The 7782-nt window shown below is 40.4% G+C and overlaps 1 pseudogene; it reads right to left on the bottom strand.

Moving 5' to 3' along the window:
- Window positions 1-6619: 6619 nt before the first annotated feature.
- Window positions 6620-7506, bottom strand: LOC120034274 (annotated as a pseudogene).
- Window positions 7507-7782: the final 276 nt, after the last annotated feature.

The following is a 7782-nucleotide window of genomic DNA, read 5'->3' as shown; positions in this document are numbered from 1 at the left end:
CGCCTACCAATCCACTCCGAACAACCAATCTCCTTTCGATTTTGCCTCAAGTTACCTGTCTTATATAACCATACCTAACATAACATATTATACTAATTTGAGTTTCCCAGATTTACTTTTACCATGTTATACGTCTAGTCTATGAAACCAGGCTGGAATTCATGGTTACTAGTTGGCACAGCCCAGTCCTAGCTCAGACTGCAATGTTGACTGGTTTTATGGATGAGCATGCTCTGTAAAACAAACAATATTGTAGCAAGTTTGCTTTAGGATTGTGGGTAATTGAGAATTCTTGTACATTATTTCACTAAGCTTTGTATCTGTAATGTTGGTCCTTTTTATTCTGACTGTATTACTCCATATATGAAATATAGTATTAATCTCCCTTATGAATTCATTTTTCTCTGCTCAATAAGTGTTAGAGGACATTTCCTAGTGTGGGGACTTTCTATGTGGACTTCAACGGAACAGAGGCCAGTAATTTACAGGAAGTTGACCTTCTGAAGGTGTTGATGGGAGGATGTGAATTCTCTAAGTGTGAGATTCTGTTAATTTAAACCAATAACCAACGACCGGGTTAATGGAAACATGAAATGCTGGAACAATTTTATAAATGCCGACAGATAATTTGACAATTTGTTCGTCTGACAAGGTGGAATCTTTTTGTATCTGTAAAACTAATTATGCGAGAAATGGCAGTGTAAATGGCTTTATGCGCAAATATTGATATAATAACCATCTCGAAGTAAATTTGTAGTGTGGTTCTCCCACTACAACTCGGAAAAGCATGCAGGTTATTATGCTACAGATAAAATAAGTTATGAACTTCACAGGGTGGTGAAAGTAGAAGGTGATGAGCTTGATGCTCCTTTCCTATAAATATTGAGGGTATTATTCTAAAGACATGATCGATGCTTAGCTGCCGTTTGACAGATAAAATATTGGTTTTATCACTAATAATCTCATAATGTAGGTACCTTATCCACACTGTATCTGCGAGCTGTTCGCTAGAGCGCATGTGTTTTTCATTCGTCGCATGGGAATTTATTTTTATGTGGGCTACGTCATCACGCACAGCCTTTTATCCACAAAAAGTCAGTTTGATGGAAACTCATCTCTGGTGGGAAAATGGCATGTTGGTTTATGCAGATTTTAGAATAGTTGCATGAAAATCTGTTGCAAATTGTATGGAAACCTAGCTACTGTCACACTCTTTTGGCAACTTACTCATCTTCATCCAGCCTTTTTTAAACCACTAACACCTCACCATCATCATCAGCTCTGCCATACCAACACTCCCAACGCTCTGCGTGATTGAGTAATGACTGATTGTGTAATGTTTCTTTGCTCATAACTCAATCTGTCTGCCTCTGGAAGTTGTGCGACACCAACAATATGAACAACATGGTAACACTTCCATTTAAAGGGTCCTCGTTACAGTGTAATTACATGTGTAATTACACTAACAGTGTTGCTAATTGTAACAACTCATAGTTACAGTGTAATAACAACATGGTAACACTTCCATTTAAAGGGTCCTCGTTACAGTGTAATTACACTAACAGTGTTGCTAATTGTAACAACTCATAGTTACAGTGTAATAACAACATGGTAACACTTCCATTTAAAGGGTCCTCGTTACAGTGTAATTACACTAACAGTGTTGCTAATTGTAACAACTCATAGTTACAGTGTAATAACAACATGTAACTGGTAGTAATTGAGGTATGTAATTACCAAGGTGTAACAATGAATGCTTGTTACCATGCGTGTTACAAATGGGCAGGTTTCCACTAAATTCACCAACTTAGTGTTTCGCTTCTTCTCAGCTGCATACAGTTACAACGGTCACAAAGGTTGTGACCCCTCGTGGAAGCGCTGGGTGTCTGAGAGATTATAGCCTATGCTCAATAGGCTCTAATTACTTATCCTTGAATGCGCACTGTTCAAACGATATCTCCACACAGTGTTGTTGCTAGCACTTGCCCCCAAAATAAAGTGTACCAATTGGGTTAACTTGGTTGAGCATACAAGAACAGATCAGTAGGTCAACCTCACTGACTGGGATCTAATATAGGTGGCATCCCAGATGTGGAAAAATACAATATTTCAAAGCATAGTACATGTAATATTTGCCTAAGTACAATGTAATTACTAGTTGTTACACAGGATATAGCTAGTTAAAATGAAGTGTATCTTGAGGGTTACTTACTTGTAATTAATGTGCACTTATACAGTACATTACCCATCTTGACAACCTGGCCCTCATTTTAAAGCTTCTAGTAGTTTCACTTTATTTCACAATAAGGTACAGAAATTAAGTGAAACTTCCAGAAGCTCTAAAATGAGGGCCAAGTTGTCAGAATGCAGTGACATTTGAAATGTGTTTTTCCTCATCCGGAATGACCAAGTTAGTTTACCCAGTTGGTACACTTTATTTTGGTGGCAAGTGCTAGCAATAACATTGCGTGGAGATATTTTTTCAACGTTGCACATTCATGGGTAAGTCATTGGAGCCTATTTAGCATAATCTCCCGGACACCCAGCGCATCCACGAGGGGTCACAACCTTTGTGACAGTTGTTAAGAATCGGATGCAGCTGAGAAGAAACAAAACACTAAGTTGGTGAATTTAGTGGAAACCTGTCCATTTGTAACAAGCATGGTAACAAGCATTCATTGTTACACCTCTATAATTACAGACCGCAATTACTGCCAGTCACATGTTGTTATTACAGTGTAACTTTGTTGTTTCAGTTAACTACAAAACTTGTTACAGTGTAATTAATGTTACCCAACATGACCATCTAATGAAACAGGCGCACATCTGTCAAACTCAATTTACACCCACCTCCACAGTGGTGGAAAAAGTACTCAGTTGTCATACTTGAGTAAACGTAAAGACACCTTAATAAAAAAAGACTCAAGTAAAACTGAAAGTCACCCAGTAAAATACTACTTTAAGTATCTTGTTTTAAATGACACCCAACCCACGTGACAACCAGCTCCATCTCCTATACAGCACAGTTCATACTGTCGCCTGCACAGTTATAGCAGTGACAGGCCTGTAAACTGGGAAGGCCAGATTGTTTATTTCAATCAACGCAGTAACCGAGAGAGGAGAGCAGGTTCCAGATAGGGTATGAAACTCTTATCTGTGGTGTTCACACAGGATGCTACTGCCCGTGTACAAGTAGAGAGGGGAGTTTGGCCCAAACGTTGTACTACTACTACTGAATCTGATGCCATAAATAAGTGCCGTACACAATAGTCAATGTTCCCACTTGTCGTTTGTAAATTCCTCCTGTTGTCCTGTAGTGTAAATGAGTCAATGCGATGACTGAAGACTGTGAGAAAGTTGTCCAGGTCATATGTGGTTCAGGGGTGATACGGTGGAGAGGGCAGGACACACAACACAATCAACCCTATTAGCATTCGCTTTATTAAAGAATTTTCAGGACCATCAAGCAGTCATTTAGCAAACAGTGTTATTTAAATAGGTAGATTATCAGCATACCAGTAGCTGTGATCTGAAGTGTTGAGTGATTTACACAGGGATGTAGCGACATCTTGTGGACACATAGACGTCTTGCAACGCGTTTATAAAATAAAGTATTGTACATTTTTCACCTTTATGTTCGTTCACCTAAAATCTTTCCATTTCCCAACGGAATACAAAAAACGATACGTGTAATCGCTTACCAGCAGATTACAGACTACTTTTAAAAACCAGACGATTACTTGTTGGATTACGTTTAAATTCAGAAGGATGTTTGCACCTTTCTATATTCTCAATGACATTTAAATCAGCATTGAAAAGAGTTGACATTTTTCTGCCTGAATCTGACCTGAAGTCAGAGACCACTATGATAATGCGTTTGTTTGAACGATCGCGAGAAAATAGTATGAACAGGCTTTTATAGGCTACAGTCCAAGCTATGTCTTCCAATAGTGTGACTGTTGTCAGCATCCAAAGATGATCCAATTTGAATAAACGCTTGGAGGACGACAGCAGTGGTGTAGCCTACGGGCGTACAGATATCACTTATTATTGATATCTACCTAGAGCATTGATGTGAATCACACTGCTGCTCTCTTATTTAGCTATTAGCTTATTGCATATTATGGATAGTGGTTGTTGTGGATGGCTTCTCACAAATGTATACAGTACCAGTCAAAAATTTGGACACACCTACTCATTGCAGGGTTTTTCTTGATTTTTACTATTTTCTACATTGGAGAATAATAGTGAAGACATCACAACTATGAAATAACACATATTGAATCATGAAGTGACCAAAAAAGTGCTAAACAAATACAAATATATTTGAGATTTGAGATTCTTCAAAGTAGCCACCCTTTGCCTTGATGACAGCTTTGCACACTCTTGGTATCTCAACCAGCTTCACCTGGAATGCTTTTCCAACAGTCTTGAAGGAGTTCCCACATATGTTGAACACTTGTTGGCTGGTTTTCCTTCACTCTGCGGTCCAACTCATCCCAAACCATCTCAATTGGGTTGAGGTCGGGTGATTGTGGAGGCCAGGTCATCTGATGCAGCACTCCATCACTCTCCTTCTTGGTCAAATAGCCCTTACACAGCCTGAAGGTGTGTTGGGTCATTGTCCTGTTGAAAAACAAATGATTGTCCCACTAAGCGCTAACCAGATAGGATGGCGTATCGCTGCAGAATGCTGTGGTAGCCATGCTGGTTAAGTGTGCCTTGAATTCTAAATAAATCCAAGACAGTGTCACCAGCAAAGCACCCCCACACAATTACACCTCCTCTTCCATGCTTCACGGTGGGAACAACACATGCCAAGATAATCCGTTCACCTACTCTGCGTCTCACAAAGACACAGCGTTTGGAACCAAAAATCTAAAATTTGAACTCAGAGCAATGGACAGATTTCCACCGGTCTAATGCTTGTGTTTTTTGGCCCAACAAATCGCTTCTTCTCATTGGTGTCCTTTAGTAGTGGTTTCTTTGCAGCAATTCGACCATGAAGGCCTGATTCACGCAATCTCCTCTGAACAGCTGATGTTGAGATATGTCTGTTACTTGAACTCTGTGAAGCATTTATTTGGGCTGAAATCTGCGAAAATATAGAAAATAATAAAAATAAAGAAAACCCCTGCAATGAGTAGGTGTGTCCTAAGTTTTGACTGGTACTGTATGTGTATTTTAACCCAATAATGGTTGATTTGAAGAAGTTTTAACTGCCTTTCATTCATTGTTTATGCAATCAGTGGACAGCCAGGGAAAAATGGCTCTTGCAATGGCTGCACAGTGCGGATCCAGGGCCTGATTAATGCACGGGCTTACAGGGTCTGAATCCCTGGGGCCCAAGCCCGTAGGGGGCCCTTGATGTAGAGTGTAGATAGCCTGCTTCCGCTCTTCTAATCATCAGATGGGGGGAGGAGAGGAGGTAGGGGGCCCACGTGGGTAACAAGGGGGAGGTTGCCCTCCTTTCCCACACCGCCCTTCGCCAGAGCGAGAGGCCACAGTTCATGGAGCAAAAAGATTTGCGTTTGAAACGACAGCGTCTGGGCACAGACCCAAGCGCTGGATCTGGGAGACCGAGGCAGGAAGATCCGGTTCACCGACAACCCCTGATCCCCCTCGGACACGGCCGACGCACCTGCAACATCCATCAATGGCCATCTATGTAAACTCTAACATTGATTTATCCTGCAATAGATGTTGTTCAATTGGTAATAGAAGTTGTGGTCTTCTTCTAATGCTGCTTAAAGGGAAAGTAATCCAAAAGTAACTGAAAGTAATCAGATTACGTTACTGAGTTAGGGTATTCCACTGATGTCACTGATTACAATTTTGGACAGGTAACTAGCAACCGTAACGGATTGCATTTAGAAAGTAACCTACCCAAACCTGCTCCCAACACATTCTCAACTTATTTCCACAATCAAACACATTTTAAATAAAGAAAGTTACATACATAAAATAAAAAAGTATACACAATAATGTTATTTCAATACAAAGCAAACCCACAATACTGCCCTACAAAGGCAAAGCAGTAGCTATGTAAAAAAGTAACTGCAAAATCTGACTTCAAAGTCTTTTTCTGTCTAGACAGAGAGCAATTTCGGGTACTTCATGATATATTCTGATTGACTTGCTTGTTCTTGTGTCAGGAAACTAAATTTCACATTAATCAGATAATATACCTGGCCATTACAACAGATGAAATATATTTGACGAATTTGTAGTTACTGCATTTTGCCTTTGTAGGGCAGAATAGCCTAACATTTCTAGGCAATCACCTTTGACCTAATATTGAGTTTCTTGGCTCTAGATATGTTTAACATAGACATTATGTCATATTACAATGTCCAAGCAAAATAAGCTCTAGTCTACTGCAGAATCAAGGGTTTCCACCACTATTTACATACGTCTGTTAGAAATTATTCATTCCAATTTAGCGCAGGCTTCACAGGCCGTAGCCTAAAGTGGATCAGGCAGATATCTGCTCATTTGCTGAAACAATTCATGCACCTAACCCCAGTACCATTTGGATCAGATTGGTTGTGACCTGGTATTGCTGTTTCTGATGGACAAATTGGCACGCTCTACAGGCATGGTTAATAGGAAAGATACATCAATTAACTTTGAAGAACTTCCTCCACCTGAACAACTTAGAGTATTCATCCTCACTCATGCTCTGTAGATACTGAGCCAACTTCTTCGGTTTGGAGAAAACATCCACATGGACAAGGCATCACCTGGGATGAACTTCTCATAAACCTGTCTGGGCGGTCCTAGGGCAACTGGCACAGAGCCCAACTTCATGGCATTGAACAGTTTCTCAGTCATATAGTCAGGATGTTCTCTCCTATTGTCAAATGACAAGTAGAACTTACAGCTGGCCACTGTGTTTGTGTATTCCTCATGACTCATTTGCTTGTTATTAAAGTGGGCTCCATATGTGTTGATAGTGATGAACTTGCTCAGGAGTTGGTCAAATTTGACCCTATAGTGGTTCTCGTTCCAGTTGCTTACAATCCAGCAGTTTGTAACCTTCTTCTGAATGGGTAGGTCTTCCTCAATCTCACTGTTCTTGAAGACTAATCTCTTGCACACTTTAATGTCAGCATTCCAACAGTAGTTCAACGTCATGTTGAAGGGTTTCCTCAGTCCAGATGTCTTACGTGTGTTCATTGGCGACTCAAAATTCATCAACACCCATTTGTGGAAGGTGGGCCTGGGGTTCTTGGGGCAGGTTGGATAAATCCTCTTCGATCTCTCTGTGGTTGGATGAGAACGGCGTCCCCTTGACTGTACAGCTCCCTGTCCACTGTCAGATGACAGCCTTCGATGTTGAACGTTTGACCTGCAGGATGTGAGGTCGAAGTGATATTTGAAGTGCCAGAACCAGACCAGTAGTATGGTGTCTTTGTCTTGTGACCTGGGTTGAACTGGAGAGAGATCTTTCGATGCCTCTGACTGTACCTTTGTATGGCATGGTGACAGCCCATGGTAGAACATAGTTAGGGCACAACCGAGCACAATGCCGATGAAGACATAATAATGTGCGTTGAGAGTTGGCTTCATCAGACATTGGAAAATAAAATAAGACATTGATGACTTTATAGATAATGTAAATATACAAACTAAGCCTTTCAGGGTTTCCTTCTGATGAAATAAGGTCACTTCCATCTACAGTCTAATCAATTCACAAATTGGACTTGACTCTTATGGAGGAATTCCATGTCCAATTCAACAGTCGGGAATTTAAAGGGATTTGACCACAAACTCAAATTG

The sequence above is a fragment of the Salvelinus namaycush genome, chromosome 41, assembly GCF_016432855.1.
Source record: "Salvelinus namaycush isolate Seneca chromosome 41, SaNama_1.0, whole genome shotgun sequence".
In the NCBI taxonomy this organism is placed as follows: domain Eukaryota; kingdom Metazoa; phylum Chordata; class Actinopteri; order Salmoniformes; family Salmonidae; genus Salvelinus; species Salvelinus namaycush.
The sequence above is the reverse complement of the archived record's forward strand: the minus strand, read 5'-3'. Positions and strand labels throughout refer to the sequence as shown.